Source organism: Paroedura picta, chromosome 8 (assembly GCF_049243985.1).
Source record: "Paroedura picta isolate Pp20150507F chromosome 8, Ppicta_v3.0, whole genome shotgun sequence".
Classification (NCBI taxonomy): domain Eukaryota; kingdom Metazoa; phylum Chordata; class Lepidosauria; order Squamata; family Gekkonidae; genus Paroedura; species Paroedura picta.
Genome location: NC_135376.1, coordinates 7,938,182 through 7,955,243, shown reverse-complemented (window position 1 = coordinate 7,955,243; position 17,062 = coordinate 7,938,182). Strand labels below are relative to the sequence as shown.

Below are 17,062 nucleotides of genomic sequence, written 5' to 3'. Positions count from 1 at the left end.
CAGTATGTGAGTCCCAGACTGCGAATGGTCAAAACCCAAACCTTGAACTGGATCCAGGTAGCCAATGCAGCTGCCTCAGCACAGGCTGGATGCGGACCCTCAAAGCCACATTTTGCACCAGCTGCAATTTCTGGGTCAAGGTCTACTCTGGAGGTGACCGTCACATGGATCACCACGGCCACGTGTTCAGAAGACAGGTAGGGCACTAGTAGCCAAGCCTAGCAAAGGTGAAAAATTCCTGTCAGGCTACCCTCTTGATGTGTGCCTCCAAAATTAATGAGGCATCTATGGTCACGCCCAGATTCCTGGCCTGGGGCATGGTCATAAGTTGCATCCCAGCCAGGACAGGTAAGCACACTTCCTGTCCTGCCCTCCTAGTTCCCAGCCACAGAACCTGCGTCTTGGAGGGGTTAAGTTTCAGATGACCCTGCTCAAGCCATTCAGCCACGGCTTCCAAACATCTGGCAAATGGTTCCAGGGGTGGGGAGTCCAGGCGGCTGTCCATGAAGAGATAGAGCTGGGTGTCATCGGAATATTGATGACAGTCCAGCCTAAAACTCCGCACCAGCCAGGGCAGAGGGTGCATTAAGATGTTAAAAAGCGTGGGGGAGAGCACCACGCCCTGAGGCACTCCACAAAGGACTCAGTAAGAGCACATCAACTCATCCCCCACAGCCACCCTCTGAGTCCAGTTATGGAGAAAGGAGTGTAACCAGCTAAGAGCTGTGTCTCATATCCCCGTCCCGGCGAAGCGGTAGGCCAGCAGCTCATGGTCGACCACATCAAAGGCAGCTGACAGATCTAACAGAACAAGCACGGCCCGATGCAGCTGGAGGTCACTGCAATGCAGGTCATGGCAGCGGCCGGGAAAGGGGTGAAAGTGGATTGGAACGGCATATAAGAAGCCCTGTGCCTGCACCTGTGCTCTCCACTGCAGCCACTCTCCCCTTCAGCCCATACTCCTCTTCCTTCTTCCCTTGTATGCCTGAGCAAAACTGCACATGCAAAGGGATATCTCTTTGTGAAGAAACCCCTGCAGCAGCAAAGACAGACTTGCCTTCGCCCTCTTCCATGTAATGGACTTCTGAGAGCCAATGAAATTGAAGGAGAAGTTGGAGGAAAGTTTCAGGTGGCTGGCTTACAGCAACTCTGGGGGACATTCCGCACAACGGGCAATGTGGCTAATTCTGAGCGCTATTGAAAAGCGCTGCAATCAAAAGCGGCAGGTTTGGGTAATGCACACAGCCGTTTCTACGGAAGGAAAGGCTCTCCCACTAGCGCTGTTCTTGTAACGCACCGAAATCGGAGGTGATATTTTTCTGTGCTTCCTCCCACCCCTGGCCGTCAATCAAACAGAATAGCCAATTAACTGTTGTGTTCGTGCTCCCCTTTAAAAACTGTTTTTTTAAAACCTGAAAACATCACTAGCACGCATATTCGTTCATTCTATGTATCAGAAAGACATTTTTCGCTGGCTTAGGAGCTGGCGCTTAATCGTTTACACGTTCTGAAAGTAAAAAAAAAAAAATCCCCCCCCCCCCCAGTGCAATTTCTGGCTGAAATTATGGGCAGTGTCGACCAGGGGGCTGTATTGTGCTTGGAAACTTTACAGACAATTGTTTGTGGAGGGATTTCAGCCAAAGAAGCACCACTTATTCGTTGCTTTTGCCGGTTTAAGGGGGGAGGGAAATGGCGATCGCGACACCGGAAGCTCGGGTACGAGAGATTAGGGAGGGACATTTTGCCACCGCTATACTGAGAATGCACATGTCATTTTCAGATGTGTTGCAGGTTGGTCTCAAGAGTCTAGCGCAGGGGTAGTCAAACTGCAGCCCTCCAGATGTCCGTGGACTACAGTTCCCTGGGAATTGTAGTCCACGGACATCTGGAGGGCCGCAGTTTGACTACCCCTGGTCTAGCGATTTTTTTGTGGATTCCCCGAAAAGCGCTACAACGAAGTGATTTTTGCAGGAGTGTTGCAAGAACGTTGCATATTGTGTACAACAATCGTGAATAAGGAAAAATAAATAGGACTTCCTGGGGGGGGGGTGGTCTCCTGTCTAAGCACTAACCACAGCTAGGACAGCCAGCCTCCAGGTAGACCTGGGGATTCCCCCGGAATTACCGCTCATCCCCAGAGAACAGAGATCAGTCCCCCTGGATGTTTTGGAGGGTGGACCCTGTGGCATCATACGCGTCTGAGCCCCCTGTCCTCTCCAGGGATCCTCTCTCTCAACCTCCAGGGCTTTCCAAACCTCGATCTGGTAACTCTACCCCCCCCCCAATCACCTGCTGGTATATGGGGGGACGGGACCCAATGACCCCAACCATGGCCAACTGATTCAGCTTAGCTTTCAAGATCTGATGACATTTGGCAAGCCTGAGCCATTCAGGTTGGGACCTCAAAAGGTTTTAGCACAAAACAAAGAGAAAACTATAGACTGTCCAGAAAGCAGCCAACCTGCCAGCCGCGGCGTTCAGCCGGGGCTGGGATTTCCTTTGTCTCGATCAAGGCCTGACAGGGAAATAGAGATCGGGCAGCTGCTCCCGGGTGTGTAATACTTACCTACTGATAGCCATTGTCCCTGCGCCCGGCAATGACAAAGGGTGACAGCCTCGTTTATTCATTATTTATAATGCTTCCCCCCCCTTAGCCCTCCCCCTTTCCTAAAAAGCTCGTGGTGCAACACTACAGCCTGACTTGAAAACTGGGAACATGCAGAGCTTCCGCAGACACGCCGCCAGCCAAAATGGAAGATGAAAGGAGTGTGAACGTTGCCCTCAAGGGAGAGAGAGTGAGGAAATTATGACAGATAAATAGGCCTTAGCTCGGTTAGAAGAAGTAAGGCCAGGCGCATGGCCTTCTGTGTTGTGGCTGCCCACAGGCTGTTCTGTGGGTCAAACGTCTGAAAGGGAGGGGCTTAAAGGCAGGTGGACCTGCCACTCAGCTGTCGAATTTCAATGGCTGGCTCTGAAGAGCCGAATCCAACCAGCCACGAGCCCAGCTCAAGTTCAGGCCGAATTTTGGTTGCAGATGAGTTTGTGGCTGTCCCTACCACAAACACCTTTCCTGCTGCCCTCTGAGCGCTTTTAGAAAGTGGGTGGGCCACCTGACGCTTTTGCTTAACGAGGGTTTCGTTTGGCTGCCCGGATATTTTAAAATGTTGCTTTGGCAACGGCGGCTGCTACAACATCAGGATTTTTTCTGCGTGACTGAAGACAAGCCGCAGCGACCATTTTGTGATTGGCTCCGCCTCTTGCGGGAGTCATTTTGAGGTGGCCATTTTGTGACTGGGCCCACCATACTGTGTCATAATTCCATTAGGAATGGCAGCCTAAGGCAATTGTGAGCTGCTTTGAGACTCTTTTGGGTAGAGAAAAGCGGCATATAAGAAACAGCTCTTCTTCTTCTGTAATATTAGGGCTCTCTCAGCCCCACCCACCTCACAGGGTGTCTGTTGTGGGGAGAGGAAAGGGAAGGTGACTGTAAGCCGCTTTGAGACTCCTTTGGGTAGATAAAAGTGGCATCTAAGAACCAACTCTTCTTCTTCTTCTTCTTCTGGTGCATTAACAGGTAAAGCGAGCCTGTTTCCTCTTGAAGAGGAGAAAGTGAGAAGGCAGAAGTATTTGAGTAATTCTCTTATTTAAAAGCAATACTCTAGGGAGGGAAGGAGCAAATCAGAAAACACACAGAGCTTCACAGAACTGAAATTCCTAAGCCCTATCTCAGTCAGCGTGGATCCGCTGCTGTTAGCAGCTGACTCATGTTTAAAGAATCGGATTTCGCAGGTCTCCCCTACAACACAAATAGCTCTTGAGTCACAAGCCGTCTTCAGGGGCCTTCCCAGCGAGGAGCGATAACAGAAAAGAATGTGACAAAACCTCTCTGCGTTGCAAACAGCGGATTTCATAACAGTGCAAATGGAACGCTAAAAGAGCAGGTCACTGGAACAGAGCGTCACGTGAAGGTGCCCCAGATGGCTTGAGATGTCCAAGCGGTGAGGACAATCTTTCTCTCAAAAGATAAAAAGGTAATATATTAAACAGCAAATGGTTAGCACATCGTAGCTAGACATATTGGTCTTCTGTGCATGGGCACCTCTCCCGAGAGCAGTGAATTATTGCGGTCCAGTTTCATCGGCTGTGGATGGATGAGGGGAGGGAGGTGAACAGATTAGGTTTTGCCGCCCATATTGTTGATGATTGTGTATTTGTTGTTGTTTTTATGTGGCTTTATGGATTTCATTGTAAATCGCCACGAGCCGGCTGAGTCCGGGAGTGGCGGTTGATAAATACAAGAATGAATGAATGAATGAATGAATGAATGAATGAATGAATGAATGAATGAATGAATGAATGAATGAATGAATGGTTGTATCAGAACTTCCCGATGTTTTTAAAATTATCTCCTCCAGTGTCCCGATTGGCTCAATGGGAAACGTCTTTCCACAACAGACAGAACTGATAAGGATAAAGAATCCACTTGGCTTGTGATAATAAGAGATTATTTTCCTGGGTCTTTGTTACAAATAGACAAGAGAAGCCTTCTCTTTCTGTACCCATCATGCAACAGCTGTCAAGCATAGGTCTGTCGATTAAGGAAATATTAAAGGCTTGATCATTTCCATTCCCCGCTCTCCACCAAGCAAAGACAAAACTGCAGGCAGGGGATACAGACTTCTTTTTTTTTTTTTTTAGAAGCTGAAGGTCAAAGGTTTAGGTGTGTTTTCGGTAGGAAAATCAACAGTTTTGCAGAAACAGTTGATCTCACACTTGACAAGCTAAAAGTAGACAGGAAGCTCAACGCTCACCAGAAACAGGTGCGGAAATGTATCTTCTTGCTTTTGTCAAACTATTATCCTGTGACTTCTGTTGTTGTTTTTTAAAGGCATTAACCCCTAGGGGAGACACCTGTAGAAGGTAAACCTTTGCCTCTCAAGCAATGGCAGGAAAGGCGAGAAAATGCGGAGGGGAAGGTATGAAAAGGGAAATCCCTGTTTTAACTCTGAGCTGTCTTTGCTGACCTGCTCCCATATTAAACGCCTTTAATATGATACAGGGACTTGGTGTGCGACCCTTTATTTCCAGTTTGATAAGTGGAGTTTAGATACTCCAGTTGGAACGGGGCCCTTTAGCACAGGGGCCATCTGCATAACAGAATGAAGAGGTCAGACAGATAGCTATTTAGGTCTCTCTTCTCTCCTCTTTCTGTACATGGTTGTTTCTCTTCTTAATAAAACCGTTTTATTCTTTTAAGAAGATGCCTGGTGCTGTCAACCTCATTGCGCATGTATACTCTGCCAACAGTAAGGTTGTTTATTTAATTCATTTGATTATCATTAATTTAGTTTCTATACTGGCCTCCCATCGGACCGGCTTCCTACTCCGTTTTATGTGCGAATGGTGTAGATATTAATCCCCAAAGCAAGAGCCAGGGGGACATGAACGTAACTGAGCCTTCGGAGAGGGTGGTATACAAATTAATTAAATAAATGTGAACCATAGTGCCTCTTCCCTCCTCAATTTGGCCCTTACTCTGGAAAGCCTGTTGACTCTGAGACCGTACGATGCGAGGCTGCAAATGCAGAGCTCTCCAGAGGCATGCGCAGGAGAGCTCAGAGCCAGTCGACTGTATCATTGGTTGCTGTTTGTATAGGCCAAGGTAACCTAAGTAGCAACCCTAAGCTTTGGCACCACTGTTGACAAGAGAACAAGAGAACTCCGGCCTCTTGCCAAGAGGCTATCTGAGGCCACAGTCGTTGGATTTTGCACTCCTCCAAGTGACAACCTTTCAAATACTTAAAGAGGGCTATCATGTCCCCTCTCAACCTCCTTTTCTCCAGGCTGAACATTCCCAAGTCCCTCAACCTATCTTCATAGGGCTTGGTCCCTTGGCCCCAGATCATCTTCGTCGCTCTCCTCTATACCCTTTCAATTTTATCTACGTCCTTCTTGAAGTGAGGCCTCCAGAACTGCACACAGTACTCTAGGTGTGGTCTGACCAGTGCCGTATACAATGGGACTATGACATCTTGGGATTTTGATGTGATGCCCTTGTTGATACAGCCCAAAATGGCATTCGCCTTTTTTACCGCTGCATCACACTGCATGCTCATGTTTAGCTTACAATCCACAAGTACCCCAAGGTCTCGTTCACACACAGTGCTACCTAGAAGCGTATCCCCCATCCAGTAGGCATGCTTTTCATTTTTCTGACCCAGATGTAGAACTTTACACTTATCTTTATTAAATTGCATCTTGTTCTCATTTGCCCATTTTTCCATTGTGTTCAGATCTCGTGTTCAGGTCCGGGAAGGGTTTCCCGAATGGGTGGGACTTAATTAATTTTTAATATATTTTTTTGGTTTGTTGATACAGCTCAAAATGGCATTCGCCTTTTTTACCGCTGCATCACACTGCCTAGTGAACGTTGTGTTGATTGAAAAGCAAGAGGCACAGGATGCTGATGGATAATAGCAAAGGACCATAAAGACAGCAGGTGTCAATCAAATGGAATGAATAAGTAGAAATCACAGAATCATAGAGTTGGAAGGGACCTCTGGGGTCATCTAGTCCAACCCCTTGCAGAATGCAGGAACGCACAACTACCTGCCCACCCACGGTGGCCCCACCAAAAATCTCCAGAGTCCAGCCTGGCCTGGAAGAAATTCACCTTCTGATTCCAAGTGGCGACATGCATTTCCCTGGGCATGCAAGTTGTTAGCAGGGTAAATAAGTCGTAGATATGCACACACTATATTTTAGGATAAAGGAGATCAAAGGATTTATTTATGGAACGACATACTGTGAGTGCAGGGAGAGATAGAGACACGCGTCTGCTCTGCATGGCTCCCTAACCACTACACCAAACTGGCTACATAGGAGCTAGTTTGGTGTAGTGGTTAGGAGTGCGGACTTCTAATCTGGCATGCCGGGTTCCATTCTGCACTCCCCCACATGCGGCCAGCTGGGTGACCTTGGGCTCGCCACAGCACTGATAAAACTGTTCTGACCGAGCAGTGATATCAGGGCTCTCTCAGCCTCACCCACCCCACAGGGTTTCTGTTGTGGGGAGAGGAAAGGGAAGGCGACTGTAAACCGCTTTGAGACTCCTTCAGGGAGAGAAAAGCGGCATATAAGAACCAACTCTTCTTCTTCTATCTAAGGAGAGAGAGGAGAAGCTTCCAAGAAGAAGGAAGAAATTGCCCTAAGAGAAGCCATCTAAGGACAGACAAGAAAGCACACTTAATAGGTAGAAAGGTCCTGAACTCTCTGACCTATCTTACAGTCTTCTTGCTGCCCCCTTCAGGGCCTTCTACTCTTCTTATCTTTGTACACCAGGCATTGCCTATTCCAACACAAGAAAGTCCCTCCTGCCCACCTATTCACAATCTGCCTTTAGACCAGGGGTAGTCAAACTGTGGCCCTCCAGATGCTGGCAGGGGCTCCTGGGAATTGTAGTCCATGGACATCTGGAGGGCCGCAGTTTGACTACCCCTGCTTTAGACCAACAAAGCACTCGAAAGCTCACACCCTGAATAAATCTTGGTTGGTCTTAACGGTGCGACTGGACTCTGATTTTATTGGGCTACTTCAGACCAACACGGCTATCCATTTGAATCTTGAGTTTATGGGGATCACGCGAAACCATTTGCGCTCGTGATGCAGTGGTCTGAAACCTGATTAGTATGCTATTGATCTGTTCATCCCAAAGCAGATCTCTGGGGCTAATTACAGTCTCAATTACCCCGGAGTCTAGATCCTTCTGTTTTGTGTGCAAACAGTGTTCCGCTGGTGTACGGCAAACAGACGCGGCTCTTTTGTTGAGACTCTAATCTCTCTTTGTGCGATTCTCAAAAAACAAACAGCTTGGTTGGGCTGGCAGACAAAAACCTTTCTCTCCAAAATCGGGCCGCAGTCCTGTAAAGGATCCACCCAACAAACAATTTGCTGAAGCTAAAGTTGCGCTTAGAAAAATGCTCCCAGACGGAGAGAAAAAGGAGACCCCTCCCTCACAGGGTGTCTGGTATGGGGAGAGGAAAGGGAAGGTGATTGGAAGCCGCTTTGAGACTCCTTCGGGTAGAGAAAAGCGGCATATAAGAACCAACTCTTCTTCCTCATGTACCTTCCATACCTGTAAACTCAGCTGGCACTTCCCTAGCAAAACTATATCCCCCCACTAATTCTGCTTTTCCAAATTGGATGAAAATATTGACCTTAATTTATTCCTGGGGACCCTTTGTTCCTCTTCCCTTTGTGCTTCTGCGTGCATATACCGGCTTGTTTTAAAGAAACAGGATGCAATAAGGAAATGAAGTATCCGCTTCACTGTAAACAGCAGAACAAAGTTTGAGTCCGGTGGCGCCTTTAAGACCGGCAAAAGTTTCATTCTGGGTATAAGCTTTCATGTGCAGGCACCCTTTCCCACATCTGACACTCTAACCACTATCCCACACTGCTGATCTTTAAAAAAAAAAAAAAAACTAACAGACATTTTCAGCTGGCATGAATCTTTTTGTCGGCATAATTCTCCCAGGACTCTGGAGGAATGTGTTTGTTCTTTAATGGTTTGCTAACTAGTCCTGTTCCGGCATGCAGCCTCTGCCCAGTGTCTTGTAAAATCTGACTCCTTGACAGAAGGAGATGGGTACTCGTATACCGTATGTAGCATGAGAAAAGAGCATCTTAAAGATTAACAGGGGAGGAGCGTTTGTGAATCATTGCTCACTTGGGAACCAGCTCTTTCCCTGCCACAAACGTTGTTCGTCTATAACAGGGGTAAGTCAAACTGCGGCCCTCCAGATGTCCATGGACTACAATTCCCATGAGCCCCTGCCAGCGAATGCTGGCAGGGGCTCATGGGAATTGTAGTCCATGGACACCTGGAGGGCCGCAGTTTGACTATCCCTGCTCCAGGTAGTAGCAAGAGACCTTATGAGATTGCAACGGATATCCAGGGGGCAGAGATCAGGGTTCCCTTTTTGTATTATTGTCATTGTTACTGTTATTAATTGGCAGTCTTCAAGCAAAGGTTGGATACACACTTTTCTTGGATGTTTTAGGATGCTTTTGGCTGATCCTGTGCAGAGCAGTGGGTTGGACTAGATGGCCTGTATGGCCCCTTCCAACTCTATGATTCTATGATTATATTCTGCTTTCCCAAGCAGATCAGGGCGGTGAACGCTATAAAACCACATACAAAAGGTAATACATATACAATACAAGATAAGCGTTCTATTAAAATTCAATGCTTAAAAATTGTCAGCATTTGCCATGGTAATTAATCAGTCAACCATAACTGACATTTGGCCGGTGCTTAAATTCCAGCCCATTTTAGCTGTTCCTGTTGGTCAAAAGCTCGGTGGAAGAGCTCTGTTTTCTCTCTAGCTCCGACAGAGCCTGGATCTCCTCTGGGAGCTCATTCCACCAACTGGAGGCCAGGGCAGAGAACATCCTGGCTCCGGTTGAGGCTAGACGTACTTCCTTGGGGCCTAGAGAAAGAGGTGGCCTTGCAGGGTGTCCTCTGTGTCCTCATATCCCATTGAAGAACCTCCCTAAACCACACCCTTCTCATGTTCTACCCTGAACTCTTCCAAGTATATGCCAACTCGGAGCTGGCAGTCTTCCATCGCAGCCCTAGGAAAATGCCGAGGGCTTTCAGAGACAAGGTACCTGGCTGCCTCTCTCACATTTCAGATTATTGTACGGAGCCTCTTCCTCTAACAAACCTTGGCAACATGACACATACTTAAAAGACTCTAAACATCACCCTTGCCAAGCATTTAAACCTGGCACACAGAAACCCATTGTCCCTAAAACCCACAAATGGAGAATCAGAAAGCAAGTAATTTTTGGTCTCAGGAAGTACACAAGCTGGGAAAAAAAATCGAAAGAGAAAAAGAGAGGGAACACCTCAAATGCAAACACAGACAGACAGACATGGAATTAATGCAGCTCAATTTTATACCCCAAAATTAACTGATTCCATTTCTTGGAATTCACTATGTGAGAAAGAATACATTTACACAACAAACGGCCCATCGCATCCAAAGAAGACCCTCTCCCCTTTCTTCTTTGTAATTTTTCACTAGCATAAGTAGGATTGCCAACCTCCAGGTGGTACCTGGAGATCTCTCACTACTCAGGGGTAGTCAAACTGAGGCCCTCCAGATCTCCATGGACTACAATTCCCATGAGCCAGCAAATGCAGATGATCTAATCCAGATGATCAAGATCAGATTTCCTGGAGAAAACTACTTTGTAGGGAGAACTCTACGGCAGGGGTAGTCAACCTGTGGTCCTCCAGATGTTCATGGACTACAATTCCCATGAGCCCCTGCCAGCAAATGCTGGCAGGGGCTCATGGGAATTGTAGTCCATGGAAATTTGGAGGACCACAGGTTGACTACCCCTGCTCTACGGCATTATATCTTACTCAGGTCCCACCCCTCTCTAAGCTCCACCCCCAAAATCTCCAGGTATTTCCCAACCCAAAGCTGGCAACTCTCTCTTTAAGACAGTATGTGGATTTAAAAAGGCAAAAACAACAAGCAATAAAACTAATTTCATTGTTATTTCAAATATAAATGCTCCGCTTCTCCATCTAAATATAATTGCTACCTTGAGTATGGATCCAAGGGCCCGGAATCCGATGGTGGGGGGAGGAAGAGAGGAGAGCAGGGAGGCCCGATGGGATGTTGTTACATGCTCCTGCTGGCCTCAACCATTAAAAGGGCTTTAAGTCTGAACTGGAATACAATTGTTTTTCCTCCTCAGATCTAATCAAGAAACATGCAAAGACCACAGTTCTTAGCTCCTTCAGCAAAACCAGAGACTCCCCACCCATTGCAAGGGTTAACTAGGGCCTTTCTGCAGCGGTGTTTTCCTTTGTATTCACAGTACATTTCAGTCAGGTTTTTTCCCCCTTCTGCATTTCACCCCTCTTTCCAAGAGGACTACATCAGAGTTTTTCCCCCCTTCTGCACTGATTTTCCATCCTTCAGTGTTTAGACTGCATTCTGTTCAGTTTCTCCGGGGTTTATAAGAGTGCTTTTGTAGCAATTTCCCTCCTTTCTTCACCCCCTCAAGACAAAGTTAATTCAAAAAGGGTTTTATGATGGGTTTTAATTAATGTGGGTTTTACTTTGTAATTTGTTAGCCGCCACGAGCTGGCCATCAGGAGTGGCGGGATAGAAATTAATATATATATATAAATAACAAAGTTTCTATCAGAGTTTTTGTTCCAGCCACTTCCTGCCCCTGTCCCTGGGAGGACAGCCCACCATTCCTCCAGTACCCAAACTGAGATTAGTCCTCCCACTCTGTACTTCTCATCTTCCTTTAGCCTCTTGTACATTTCTTGATTAGATTTGCATTTTACATAATTACATTTCACCTTGCACTAAATGCAGTTGAGTAGCTATGTGGGTCAGAAGCAGCAGAGCAAAGCTGAAATCCATTGGCACCTTTAAGACCAAGAAAGTTTTATTGTGGGTATAAACTTTCCTGTGCGTGCACACAAAAGCTTATGCTCAGAATAAAACTTTGTTTGCCTCTGGACTCAAACTTTGCTTCACCCTAAACTGTTTGCATGATGAGACTTACCAGCAACCTGGAAAATCAAACATCTTAAACCCTTAACAGGAGCTAAATATCTGCAAGTGGGTGGCTAAAGCATTTTATGGCATGGAGTTAAATGACATCACCTGGCCAATAGTAACCCATTAAAACTCTGTTAAAGGGGCAGGATACTATTTGCTTCGAGTTATTGACTACCAAGCCTGCATTTCAAAGATATGTTTGTTTTGTTCAGACTACCTGCATAAAAGGCCTGCCTAGTGTGTTTTCATGTGAAGAAATGGCCTCCAGTTGGCAACACCTTAACCTGAAGGAAGCCTCTATCGGAATTTAAGATGCTACAAATATTTTGTTGCTTTCTCAACCAACAGACTGACACAGCTACTTCTCTGCCATTGTATTACAAGGATTCTCTAGATCAATAAATATACATTGCTTCCACCCACATCCTGATAATAAAAGGTACTCTTTTTCTCCCCATAATTTCTTTCTTTTTTGGGGGGGGGGGAGGTTAGGACCACAAAGTGTAGCCTAAGCAATTCCCTTCCAGGTTGCTTCTTTAACCTCCTCCACAACTGGAATCACCTGAATTCATTCATTATCAGAAGCTAAGCAGGGCCTCTCCTAGTGAGAAGGTGGATGGGAGTCCAGGGTAATTGTGCAGAGGAAGAAGAAGAAGAGTTGGTTCTTATATGCCTCTTTTCTCTACCCAAAGGAGTCTCAAAGTGGCTTCCAATCGCCTTCCCTTTCCTCTCCCCACAACAGACACCCTGTGAGGTGGGTGAGGCCGAGAGAGCCCTGATATTACTGAAGAAGAAGGTTGGTTCTTATAGGCCACTTTTCTCTACCTGAAGGAGTCTCTAAGCGGCTTCCAATCTCCTTCCCTTCCTCTCCCCACAACAGACACCCTGTGGGGTGGGTGAGGCTGAAAGAGCCCTGATATTACTGAAGAAGAAGAAGAGTTGGTTCTTATAGGCCACTTTTCTCTACCTGAAGGAGTCTCTAAGCGGCTTCCAATCTCCTTCCCTTCCTCTCCCCACAACAGACACCCTGTGAGGTGGGCGAGGCTGAGAGAGCCCTGCTATTACTGAAGAAGAAGAAGAGTTGGTTCTTATATGCCCCTTTTCTCTACCCGAAGGAGCCTCAAAGCGGCTTCCAATCGCCTTCCCTTTCCTCTCCCCACAACAGGCACCCTGTGAGGCTGAGACAGCCCTGATATGACTGCAAGCCCAAGGTCACCCAGCTGGCTGCATGTGGGGGACCGGGGAACAGAACCTGGCTCGCCAGATTAGAAGTCTGCTCTCCCAACCACTACACCAAGACAACGGCATACCACCTTTGAACTTCCCTGGCCTTGAAAACTCCTGTAGGGTGCCAGGTCCCCTTTAGCTACTGGTGAGAAATGGTGAGAAACGGAGGTAGGGTTGTCAGATTCAGTTTGGGAAAACTCCTGGAGAAGTGGGAATGGTGAGGAAGGGACCTCAGTGGGGTTCAGTGCCATAGAACAGGGGTAGTCAACCTGTGGTCCTCCAGATGTTCATGAACTACAATTCCCACGAGCCCCTGCCAGCGTTTGCTGGCAGGGGCTCATGGGAATTGTAGTTCATGAACATCTGGAGGACCACAGGTTGACTACCTCTGCCATAGAATCCACCCTGTTAAATCTGTGACATGAACACTGAAAGTCACTGGAGCTCTTTATTAGGACCCCAGCACAGTACAAGAAGAACTGAACTGACCCACCCCTCTGAAAACCCCCAACTTATATACATGCACAGACAACGGGATCTTTCCACCAGTGTGCCCCATTGGTCAGTTTCACTTAAACTGACTGGATCCTGCAGACGGGATCTACCCATGAATTGGCTCTTTGCACCGCAGACTTATGATCCTGCCTCAAACCTCCTCGGCAGGTTTATAAACAACACACCTCCAAAGCACTCCCATTTTCTGCAGGGGAACGGATCAATAAGGCGTAATTCTGGGGGGAAACCCCCAGATGCCACCTGGAGGTTGGCATCCCTAACCCCCATGAGGGATTGCTGTGTCAGCTGCCGCACCACCACCAGCAACCACTGGACAAGTAATTTACAGCAAGTGGTGAAAAGAGGGAAGGTTTTTGGAGGACACAGGCCCCCAACGTTTGCTTTGAAGCCCCTGTGCCTTTAAGTCACGAAGCACAGATATAAGCAGGCGGTAAACTGAACTAGAGCCTCTTGTGGTGCAGAGTGGTAAGGCAGCCATCTGACAGCTTTGCCCATGAGGCTGGGAGTTCAATCCCAGCAGCCGGCTCAAGGTTGACTCAGCCTTCCATCCTTCCGAGGTCGGTAAAATGAGTACCCAGCTTGCTGGGGGGTAAACGGTAATGACTGGGGAAGGCACTGGCAAACCACCCTGTATTGAGTCTGCCATGAAAACGCTAGAGGGCATCACCCCAAGGGTCAGCCATGACTCAGTGCTTGCACAGGTGATACCTTTACCTTTACCTTTAAATTGAACTCCCAAACACTCCAGCAGCTGTGGACTGCTGCAGCTCATAAAGGGAGAAGGCCAGCCTAGGCTGCTCTTTTCTCCATTGCTCACTGACAACCTAGCTGAGATGTATTTACACAAGTGACTGGGGGCCCTGGTATCTTCTATACGTAAAATAAGTAGAGCAGGCACATCTACCAGGATGTAAAATTCTGTACTCATCCAGGATTGAGACAAGAATTCTCTTGGGCAGGGCGTGTCCCTGGATTGTGGGATTGAGGTGTGTCTGGGACAGGCAAGGTATTTGCCTTCTGAGGGGTGTGTGCTTTTTCTAAAAGGTTCTGTCTTCAGAAGCCTGGTTTTCAATGCCGAGAACAAATAAGGGATTTCTTTAGAGGCTCAGCATAACGGGTAACTCCCACTGCTCAAGTTTCGGATGGCATTTAGGCCCCAGGAGAACACCAAGACGACGAAACATCACATCTAAGAGACATGCAGACCTGCGTTTTTTCGTTTTGTTCCCCCTTTTGCGCCTGGGATGCAAATGGGCAACCTGCTTTGCCTAAAAATCTGCAAGAGGAACATTCCAAAATCCTCGAGAGGGACAAGGGGGTGGTCTTTGGGACATGGCTGTGTGTGGCATTCAGCCATCCTCTGCACACCATGGGACCCTATGGGAATTTCTTGTGCAAAAATAACTCCGCCAGATTGCACAAACTGTTTGGGAGCAAACCCTCACTGGCAATCTTCAAGCAAAGGTTGGATACACACTTTTCTTGGATGCTTTAGGATGCTTAGGGCTGATCCTGCGTTGAGCAGGGGGTTGGACTAGATGGCCTGTATGGCCCCTTCCAACTCTATGATTCTGTGATTCTGTGAACCCCACAGAACAAAGGAGAACTTAATTCAACAGAGAAGAGAGCCAGAGTCTTGAAGTCCCTAGCAGTGTCTCACAAAAGATCCTACCCTGCCCCAAATTTTGTTAGTCTAAGGTGCTGTTGGACTCTTGCTCGTCACAAATTGGCACATGGTTTTTGTAGTCTTCAAGGTAAAGAAGACTTAGTTTTTATACCCAGCTTTTCATTGCCCGAAGGAGTCTCAAAGCAGGAATCCCTTACAATTCACTTCTCTTTCTCTCCCCACGACAGACACCCATTGAGGTAGATGGGGCTGAGAGAGCTCTGACAGAACTGCTTTGTGAGAACAGCACTATCGGGACTGTGACGAGCCCAATACCACCCGGCTGGCTGCATGTGGAGGAGGAGTGGGGAATCAAATGCAGTTCTCCAGATTAGAAGCAGCTGCTCTTAATCACACATCAAGCTGGTTCTCTACTGGAGTTGCTCTTCATGAAAGCTCATACCCTGGAACAAATGTTGCCTGTCTTTAAGGTGCTACTGAAGCCGGCCAAAACAAGATAAAAACATCAGAAGAGCCCTGCTGGATGCCTGCCACGGGTCCCTCTAGTCCAGCATCCTGCCTTATAGTGGCCAACCAGTTCCTCTGGAGGGCCAACAACAGGGCAGAGAGGCCAAGGTCTTAATAAGAACATCAGAAGAGCCCTCCTGGATCAGACCAGTGAAGGTCCATCTAGTCCAGCATCCTGTCTCACCCAGGGGCCAATCAGTTCCTCTGGAGGGCCAGCGACAGGGCAGAGAGGCCTTCATAAGATCATCAAAAGAGCCCTGCTGGATCAGATGAGGGAAGATCCATCTAGTCCAGCCTCTACCCAGGAGTAGTCAAACTGCGGCCCTCCAGATGTCCATGGACTACAATTCCCAGGAGCCCCCTGCCAGCGAACGCTGGCAGGGGGCTCCTGGGAATTGTAGTCCATGGACATCTGGAGGGCCGCAGTTTGACTACCCCTGCTCCACACAGTGGCCAACCTGTAGAAAAGAGCAAGAATACAGCAGCACCTTAATGACTAACAGCATTTGTGGCAGGAGAGGAGTTTTTGGGAGTCACTGCTCCCTTCCTCAATCTGAAGAAGGGAGCGGTGACTCCCAAAAGCTCCTCCCTGCCATCAATTTTGTTAGTCATTAAGGTGCTTCTGGATTCTTGCTCTTTTTTTCTGCTATAAACCGACTAACACAGTGTTGCGTATGCCGATGTCCAGAGGCAGGATCCAAACAAGAGGCAAAACCAGCCAATGCACTGCAGGGTTCCCTGCTGGGGGAGCCAATGCCTTTAAACCGATCAAGAGCTCAAGGGAGATTCTTTTGTCTATCTAGATCAGGGGTTCTCAACAATTCATAGAATCATAGAGTTAGAAGGGACCTCCTGGGTCATCTAGTCCAGCCCCCTGCACTATGCAGGACACTCACAACCCTCAGGGGTAGTCAAACTGCAGCCCTCCAGATGGCAGGGGCTCATGGGAATTGTAGTCCATGGACATCTGGAGGGCTGCAGTTTGACTACCCCTAGCTCATCCACTGTCACCTTCAGCCTCTCCGTCAGATGGCTATCTAAGCCTAAGGTGACCAGATTGTCCCACTTTTGGAGGGACATCTGGGGGTACCTGGCAAATTGTTCGTATGTTGAAATTAAAAATATATATTACAATACTGTTTTTTGCGTTCTATGCGTTCTATGAAATTTTTGTTGCTCCATATAGACCAAATTTTTAATCAAGACCCGCTTTACCAAATGTTAAAATCCAGTCACCTTAATCTAGCCTCTGTTTAAAAATGTCCCAAGATGGAGAACCCACCACCTCCCGAGGAAGCCTGTTCCACTGAGAAACCGCATTTGCTGGCAGGGGCTCATGGCAATTGTAGTCCATGGACATCTGGAGGGTCGCAGTTTGACTACCCCTGCCCCATGCCATGTGGCTTCAAGGGCCTTCCCTGAAGACCTATTCTGGTGGGTCGCCCTGTAGGTCTGAATCGCCCAAGTCCGGCGTCCCCTTGAAGGCCGACCCAGTTGGAGTCCGGGTCCGAACTTGGCGGCCCTTTGGCGGGGGAAGGGGAGGCGGCTGCGTGGCCGGAGAGAGGCGCTGGGCTGGAGTTTCCAG

The 17,062-nt window shown here is 47.8% G+C and overlaps 1 protein-coding gene across 11 annotated transcripts in view; it reads right to left on the bottom strand.

Moving 5' to 3' along the window:
- Positions 1-17,062, bottom strand: part of MCF2L2 (MCF.2 cell line derived transforming sequence-like 2) — a 205,670-nt gene that overhangs the window by 59,219 nt on the left and 129,389 nt on the right. The gene's annotated exons all lie outside the window — the stretch shown is intronic.